The following is an 8017-nucleotide window of genomic DNA, read 5'->3' on the forward strand; positions in this document are numbered from 1 at the left end:
AAAGGAAATCAATACGATATTGTTAATAGCAAAACTGTCCATCTCCAAATTTAAATACGGCAAGTGCAAAAATCTTGACCTTATCTTTGAATCAGAACTCAGCCTACGTAACCTATGATCAGTATCCGTTAAGATACCAGAAACACTGAGTCAGGCCCACAAAAAATCCTGAGGGTAGTATTCAGTGTGCACATACATATTATTGTACTTAGGTGTAGAGCTTGTGGAGAGGGAGGGGATTGAGTGAGTAAAGGAGACACAGAGTGAGTGAGAGGGTGTGTGTGTGTATGTATACCATGCCTTTCTTTCAGGGAATATGATTTTGTGTGAAGCCATCATGTATGTGTAATATATGTTGCATGGTCTTGTAGGTGTTTGAACATGCCATTGGGAAGAAGACAGATTAAAAACATTAGGAAAGAAAAAAAAAAAGAAAAGAAAAGACAACAGAAAGGAGAAAAATGATGATGGAAGGAAAAAAAGAAAAAAAAGAGAGAAAAAAAAGAGACAAAAAACCCCACAAAAAACGAAAGACAAAAAAAGGAAAAAAAAAAAAAAAAGAAAAAAGAAAGAACCTTCCAGGGATGCTGAAACTATCCTGCTCACTTGCAGAACTTTTAGGCATCCGCTGATTTCTCCTTAAAAAAAAAAAAAAAAAAAAAAAACTGGCCTGATAAATATATTGCATTTGACAATACGCAACAGATGCCTATTTAACTGGTACACAACAGCTGTCTGGTAATACGATATTTCAACTGAGTCCGGAAAAAAGTATAAGATGTCTTACATCTAAATGGTGATAAAACAGTATATACCTTATGCAGTGGAAAAATTCTACAAAGAAAGCATTACTGATCCATTGCACACCTCTCACAGACAGACAGACAGACAGACACCCACACCCACACACACCAGATACTTCCATCAGAACCAGTCCCACACATCAGAGGCCTGTTCGACCATGCAGGAACGTACCTGTCTCCACATCCAGCAGACTAATCACACACCTTGGAGCCGTCGCCAAGTTCAAAAGACCACGCTAACCGCTTCAGCTCAGACAGGAGAACCCCCAAGCTGTGGAAAGATGATCATGATCTGTCACACTGTCCGTGGGCAAAATGACAGAGAAAGAGGGAGAAAGTGAGAGATAGAGAGAAACAGACAGACAGACAGAGACAGACAGAGAGAAACAGACAAACACAGAGAGAGAGAGACAGAAGCTGAAACAGAGACAGGCAGAAAGAGGGAGTGATTGGAAACAAACGGCGAGACAGAGTGAAAAGAAAGGAGTACACAGACAAAAAAGCGCACAGACAGGATGAAAACTTCTTCTGACTTTTAATAAAGACGTGGTCATCATACGCACACACTCGTGAATGGTACGACGACAGGCACCTTTTTGTGTAACATTTTATCGGTTATTATACACTAGGTCCACTTCACCCCCCCCCCCCTCCTTCCCACAGAATCGTGTAAATAAAAAGTAACACCCGCAGCTCATAACAGTCATAAACAAGGGACGGAAAACGCACTATGGCGGGAGCTTTTTAAATGTTTTTTTTACTAGAGACAGACACAGGCATGGAGATGCGCACGCATATACAGCTATGCGTGTGCGGAGAGAGAGAGAGAGAGAGAGAGAGAGAGAGAGGGGTTGTGACAGAGACAGAGAAACAGACAGACAGACATCAGACAGATACAGACATAGAGACAGAGACAGAGAGAGAAAGAAACAAACAGCGACACACACACGTACGCACGCACGCGCGCGCGCGCGCGCACACACACACACACACACACACACACACATACAATCATATATATGTACACATAGAAAGAGAGACAGTCCGAGAGACAGACTGCCGAGACGGTCTGATAGGAGGAACATCACTCCACCTGAGTTGATAAACACACCGACACAACCCTTCACACAAACACAGAAGCGCACTTCTGTGTTGAAAACGTATGCCGGGGCTTCAGTCATAACACGCGCCGACCTGTGTTAAGCTTATTCGCTCACACAATAAAGCAGCTGCTAACACAGTCTGTATGACAAGGAACTTGGGAGGTGCATGTTGGATTTGTTTTCCAAATGAAAGATCAAAGAAATCTAAAACACAAAGCGAAGTTGAATCCCACTTGGACAAATTGAGCCCTAAAGCTGGGAATCCATGAAAACGTGATTTGCGTCTGCATCGCTGTACTCGTGAAAAATCGCGTGCAAGGAGAGAAGCGTACATCGATCCGGAAAGTGTCCGTCACTGTTTTTCACAGACACGTACATGGGTGCTCCAGGTTCTTTCTGGGGATGGCGAAACACTTATTTCCGTTGCTTCAGGAAAAGACCGGTTGTTGGTATGCAAGAACAGATAAGAGCAGAAGCATCCAGTCCTTTTTTTCTCATAATTGTCTACATCATCCACCATGCCCCAACACAAGAAACCCAGTCAGGTGACCTATGCAACCATCACCACACCCAGCTGTGTATTTCTGTGGCAACAAGCTTACTGGTAAAGAAAAAAAAAGTAAACAAAGGAAATTAAAAAAACCCACACTATAACTGCCTTCTTTCATTAAAGAAAATATCTTTCTCCATAAACAGCAGACGCACATATGCATCCCCTACACTGCAAACAATGCAAACGCATGTTTTGGGGGAGTGGGAAGGAAGAAACACGAGAGGGTGAGGGAAAGGTGGGGGCAAATTACGAAATAAAATTTGAGTGCCGAGTTCGTGCGATCTGACTATGCTGGAATAAGTCTTCTGCGACTGAGCAAAATAAACATTGCTTCCGAGGTACTGATCGACTGATTGAAGAACAAGTAACGGAAGGTTGGGCAGCAAAATGTGTATGTGAGAGAAAGAGAGAGAGAGAGCAGACAGACAGACAGACAGACACAGACAGACTGATAGACGGGCAGTCTGACAGAAAGACAAAGACATAGGGTAATAGGACAAGACAGATAAAGGGGGCACAGAGAGGGAGGGGAAGCGAGAGAGAAAGACAGGGAGACAGACACACAGACAGGAAGGGACACACAGACACACTGAGGCTGACCGACAGAGAAGAGTTTATATCTGAACGTCTTTAATGTAAATAAACTCACAATGGTTTGCACAGACGTTTCAAACATCAATAATTAGCCATGCAATTCAAGTGTCAATGCGCATAACGTCGAATCTTTCACCTTAAAACAATAAGAAAAGAAAAAACCCACACACCAAAACCTCTTCCCACCTGAAAGATAACTCTCGATTGATCACCGGTCTTCAATCTGTATTGAAAAAGTAACGTCAAGAGGTCTTTGGTGTCCAACACTTGCAAAATGTACAAAAACTGAAACTTATCTAATGACCAAAAACCATTTCAGACCGAGCGGACAAACAAAATGATTAACGTAGAGGCAAGAGATGGAGACAACGTATAATATGCTTGTACGTTCTCATACTCGTCTGCGCACTGGACCACACGGGTAGACGATCGATCACACTTCAGAATATATATTTTGGGGACAGCTGTTTCCTGCGCGACGGGGTCCTCATCTGACGAGGTCATCAACTAGGGAGACGATGACGTTCATTCAGCAGCCGGGTGATGGAGAGGTCTGGGCTGAGGACTGTGGCTGTGATCAGATCACCTGTCTCCTGACACTGGGCCGGGGCGGGGGTGGTAGGGGGCGTCGCTTGCAGTACAGTCATTGGATGGGGACCACCTCTTCCCTTTACTCCCCCTTGAAGATTGTTGTGTGGCATTTGTTGTGACAAGCAGCAGATCCCCATATCTATTGCCAGTCCATCAATAAGCGGGCGCTGATTGGTGTAGGCAGAGTGTTGATTGGTGTGGCAGTGTTGTTTATTTTTTTAATGCGTGAGTGAGAAAGAGAGAGAGGCAGACAGACAGATAGAGACACTCACAGAGGGGGGAGCAAAGTGGGCAGCTTGGCTGCCAGACAAATAGGTACTTGGTAATGTGGAGTGAATTAATTTCTCTCTCTCTCTCTCTCTCTCTCTCTCTCTCTCTCTCTCTTACGCACACACACATTGCACAGACAGACACAGACACACACACACACACACACACACACACAATCTACTCACTGTGAACGAAGACTCAGCTTCTGCAAATCTCCCCAAGAATCCTTACACTCAAGATCCACACACAGAGATGTCCACATCATGACTGCAGGTACATATAAACAAATTATTCTCAAACCAAATGTGTGTGTGTGTGCTTGCGTGCGTGCGTGCGTGCGTGCATTCGTGCGCGCGTGTGTGCATGTGTGTTTGCATGCATCCGGTTTTAACACTGTGAACAGGTATCTGACCTGGATAGGGGAGGTTTAAGCGGCAGAACTATAGGACTGGGCCCCGAGTCCAGCGGATATGAATTCACTGTCGCTGTGGCCGTAAAAAGCTATGAGATGTTTGCACCTTGAAACAGCAACCCAAAGAGAACCACTTTGGTTTCTTTTTGTGCCACCATTAGTGTATCGCTGTGACCTGTTGCCGCCACCAACATGGCGTCTCTGCATCCCGCTCACGTCACTGTGATCCAATGAATTTCAGCCACCGCAACCTCTTACATGGGTCAACAAAACTGGGATCTACAGACCATTAAATAGCATCAAGAAATTAAAAAAAAAGTCACAAAGAAAACTACGGATATGAAGATCTATGGGCCGAAACTGACGATGCTAACATCTGTCAGGCAGACTCACGAGGCAGTGTGGGAGACATAAAGTGACGAGATGGCAAGATGGCAAACGGTTTTTAGAACTTGTGCATCTACCCCCGACACCCCCCTCCCCACCCAGCCTCTCTCTCTCCCCCCCCCCCACCCCCCTCTCTCTCTCTCTGTCGTTAGGTCTCTCGCTCGCCTACCCTCTGCAGGTAGCAGCCTTCAATCAACAACAACAAAGCAAAAACAACAACCAAAAATCATATGGTACTAGTTCAGCCTGCATTGGCAAAGCAAACATGCTACCATCTCCTACCATGCCAATGAGTCTGTCAGCATGTATGCGGACAAGGTCAGAGGCAGAAAGGGGTGGGTGTGGGGGGAGACAGACAATCACTTGCTTGTCTTGCAACATATCCACGCAATGTATGTCGTGCATACACGGTGTGACTGTGGTGCCTCTGCGCTGCATGTGTTTTTTGCAAGACCCTGAACGCGTTTGTGCGCTTATATGTGAGTTATGGCAGGCCATGTTATTTTCGTTCAATATTTTATCTACACAGTACGGCATTTTATATTTATCTTATCCATGTGCCCCCAAGGCTTTTTTTTAATATGGACTGACCTGCTATGAGACAACAGGAGACACATGGGAGAGAAGGTAGGGGGTGGGAGGAAGAAAGGAGCGAAAGACATTGTGAAAGGAAAAAATAGACACAGACATGACAAGATTGCATGTACACCCTCTCTCTCTCTCTCTCTCTCTCTCATGCACACTGTAAGACGACACCACCCGTCATTAATACAGCATCACAAACAGACCAACACTTTTTGTATCAAAATCTGTTCCCCGGACGGCCAGACGGGCAGGTGACAAGGATCTAACACAGTATGATAGAAAGGAGGTCCATGCTGGCCTGTATTCACAGGGGGGGGGGGGCGGGGGGGGGGGGGGGGGTCACTGGTGTGTGTGGCGGGGCATTGTGCGGTGTTGGGTGTAGGAGCGTGGGTGTGTGTGTGTGTCTGTGTGCGCTTTTTTGTTGTTGTTTTTTGTACACATAATATATACGTATGTCTCTCTCTCTCTGTCTCTCTGTGCGTGTGTGTGTGTGTGTGTGAGGGGTTTTAAAATTATGATTCAGGGCGTATTTTGAAAAGGGGCGAACTGTCGTGTATTGTCACTTTATGTGCATGTGAAATGGTGTCTGGGGGCGGTTTGTAGGGGGGGGGGGGGGGGGGGCGAGGTGATAGTGTGTAAGTGCTTCAGGCTTCTCTTTCCTCCATCCATCTCCAACGATATCTAACTTTCTGTCACTCCCTCCGTCTGTCTGTCTGTCTGATGCTCTGCTGCAAGAATGAGAGAAAGAATGGTCACAGTAAAGCGAGGTAGTTTTTTTGTTTTAAATAAAAAATTAGAATGTATGTCTGTCCCCTTACAGACAGACAGACAGACAAACACGCGCGCACACACACACACACACACATATATATATATATATATATATATATATATGTGTGTGTGTGTGTGTGTGTGTGTGTGTGTGTGTGTCTGTCTCTGTCTGTCTGCTTATGTGTGTGTCTGTTCGTTCTTTTGTTAACGTTTATCCACAGTTATGATGTTTTAAGACGAACATCCATCACCATCCCCACCCCATCCATGCCTTGAATCATCACTCCTTTCCCTATTCCTCTCTCCTCAATTAGCATAAAAAGAATATAAGCAAAATAAAACAGACTAACTAGTTAACCAGTAAATTTATAACACAGACCCGTTGGGGCTCTTAATTAAACTCTGAAGTACTTCAAAAACACTTTAAAAATAAACAAAAACAACAACACCTTACCTCACTTTACTATATAATATATATATATATATATATATAGATATATATATATATTGCTATCCCATCCCTGGGTGAAAGTTATGAATGAAACGCAATGTACAAAATCACTTTTATACACAAGACAATTCGAGATATTTTTCTTTAATATAAAAAGGTGAGCTGGAGAAGACAGAGAATGACAGAAGTAACAACAAAGGAGGCAGCCGACAAAATAAAACAAACCAACAAACAGATAATCGAACGAAAACACATTACGCGGAATTATCGGAATGTGTCGGTTGTCACTTCTTTTCTGAAAACAAAATTCACAACAGAAACAAATATAACCAAGCTTCCAAACGGAAAAGTTATCAAAACTGCGATATGTCAGAAAGAGAGAGGGGGGGGAGGGAGGGGGGGTGGAAGGGAAACACGGAAATGAAATGGAAGGAAAGTGACACATGTTCAAATCGAATTGTGTGGACAATGACACGCGCACACGTGTAAAACACATACAAAACCGAAAATACGCTCTCTCTCTCTCTCTCTCTCTCTCTCTCTGTGTGTGTGTGTGTGTGTGTGTGTGTGTGTGCATCAACATGCTGGGACGGGGGTAGTAAAAGTATTGAAAGTATATACAGACGTTCCCTTAAGCTCATTCTCCTTAAATCTTCTGTTCAAGCAAATGACTGTGTTGAACTAAATATTCTCCCCTTTCATCTTAAATGTCGCTTTAACAAGGGTGTTTTTATGTTCAAAATTATGAAGAAATTTGCACCGCCCTATCTTTATAGGAAATTCCCGGAAAAAATCATTCGAAGCAAGAGTACCATTTTTTACCCCTCGTCCCAGAACTAACCTTTTCATGTCCTCTCTCACGTATTCTGGTGGTAAACTGTGGAATGAAATCCCCGAGTATCTAAAAATAGATCTACAATAGCATCTTTCAAAAAAGCGTATAAAAATATCTGATGCAACAAATGTAATTAGTTCCAGCAAAATCAAAGCATGTGATGAGATCCTAGTAAGCCAACATATTTTGATTAAGTGTTCTCCAACAGTGTGAAAGCAGGGGAAAAGGCGAGTGCAAATATGCATGTGCATGTATATGTATTTGTGTGTTCGAGTACATGTGTGAGATGCCTGTGTGTGCACACACGTGTGTGTTTGAAGATTGTCATGTGGCAGTGTTTTATATGATTTTCATGATGTTTCCGTAATTGTAGTCTTTGATTCATCCGTTTATGTATCTATTATTATCTATTTGGTTTCAGTGTTCTATGTCATTTATTTATTCACACTTATTTCTTTTATCGTATTGTGTGTGCATGCGTGTGTGAGGGCGTGGTGTAAAGAAGCTTCAAGCTTATCCATTCTACCCTCAATAAAACATTTGTCATCTCTCTCTCTCTCTCTCTCTCTCTCTCTCTCTCTCTCTCTCTCTCCACACACACACACACACACTTGCACGTAGAGAGAGAGGTACAAAGAGAGAAAGGAATGAGGACATGGCGG

General features: G+C 43.6%; 1 protein-coding gene across 5 annotated transcripts in view; it reads right to left on the bottom strand.

The window, feature by feature from the left end:
• LOC143296999 (zwei Ig domain protein zig-8-like) overlaps positions 1-8017 on the bottom strand; it is a 606029-nt gene that overhangs the window by 418695 nt on the left and 179317 nt on the right. The window contains exon 4 of one of the 5 annotated variants that reach the window (XM_076609108.1): positions 976-1074. The exons of the other annotated variants lie outside the window; for them this stretch is intronic. The gene's annotated coding sequence lies outside the window, so the exon portion shown is untranslated. The remainder of the gene's footprint in view (positions 1-975; positions 1075-8017) is intronic. 5 annotated transcript variants of the gene reach the window in all.

The sequence above is a fragment of the Babylonia areolata genome, chromosome 22 (genome assembly GCF_041734735.1).
Source record: "Babylonia areolata isolate BAREFJ2019XMU chromosome 22, ASM4173473v1, whole genome shotgun sequence".
Lineage (NCBI taxonomy): Eukaryota > Metazoa > Mollusca > Gastropoda > Neogastropoda > Buccinidae > Babylonia > Babylonia areolata.